Genomic DNA, 509 nt, shown 5'->3' with positions numbered 1-509 from the left:
TCGAGGGAGGCTTTCTCTCAGAGGTGCTTGCAGCGATTACCGGGACACTGAGAAGTGGGGCCTCTTAGGGCAGGACTGAGGATCAGCCATAGCTGCTTGCTCCGCCCTGTTGATCCCCTGGGACCCCGCCCTGCCCAAGCTGTGCTCCGACTTTTGCATATGAAAGGCCTGGCCCTTTGCAATCTGAAAATTACCTAACCAACTGCAGCTGGCCCAAGGCCCCACAGCAGCTTGCATTCCTTCACAGCTGGGCTCCTGCCGGGTAGCCTCTGGCAGAGGCTAGATTAGCACCTCTTTAGTGATCCAAGAGCCAATGTGCCTGGTGGTCAGAGTGGGACCATCCAGATTGCAGCTCCTCGGATCCATAAGGGACACACTCAGGGGGCAGACTCAGTGAGCACCAAAGCCCCACTGAAGCAAGTCTTGGCCCAGAAAGGTGTCTCCAGCACAGAAGTTCTCCCACCATAGACACAGCTGATTCTCATAGCCAATTGGCCTGGAGGTCAATT

The sequence above is a fragment of the Myotis brandtii genome, unplaced genomic scaffold (genome assembly GCF_000412655.1).
Source record: "Myotis brandtii unplaced genomic scaffold, ASM41265v1 scaffold100, whole genome shotgun sequence".
Classification (NCBI taxonomy): domain Eukaryota; kingdom Metazoa; phylum Chordata; class Mammalia; order Chiroptera; family Vespertilionidae; genus Myotis; species Myotis brandtii.
Note: the sequence above shows the minus strand (reverse complement) of the source record.